The sequence below is a fragment of the Vombatus ursinus genome, unplaced genomic scaffold (assembly GCF_900497805.2).
Source record: "Vombatus ursinus unplaced genomic scaffold, bare-nosed wombat genome assembly UNPS02014858.1, whole genome shotgun sequence".
Taxonomy (NCBI): Eukaryota; Metazoa; Chordata; class Mammalia; order Diprotodontia; family Vombatidae; genus Vombatus; species Vombatus ursinus.
In genome coordinates, this window is record NW_020954636.1 from 942,764 (window position 1) to 943,143 (window position 380).

Genomic DNA, 380 nt, shown 5'->3' on the forward strand with positions numbered 1-380 from the left:
ATGGACTCGGGGACAGAGATGTAGACTTGGTCCAGAACAAAAAGGGAATGATATATTTCTTGATGATAAACTGGGCAAGGAGAAACACTGGATCCTGGCTGGAGAGGAGGGATGGAAGACCAGTTTTCAGGAGAGTGAGAGCAGGGGAGGTTAGGGTGGGAGAGGAGGTGCATGGTACACTGAAGCACCTGGAAATGCACTCCTCCTGTTGATGCCTCAGTGAGTCTGATCACTCACACTCACATACCTTTTGGTTTTCCAGGAATTGTCATTCAGGTGAGTCTGATGGCTAAACCCACTCCTACTTGCCCCCCAAGATTTGTTATTGGAGTAACTGTCTCCCTTTCTTCTCCAAGCCTTCCAACCCCAGAGGAGACAGC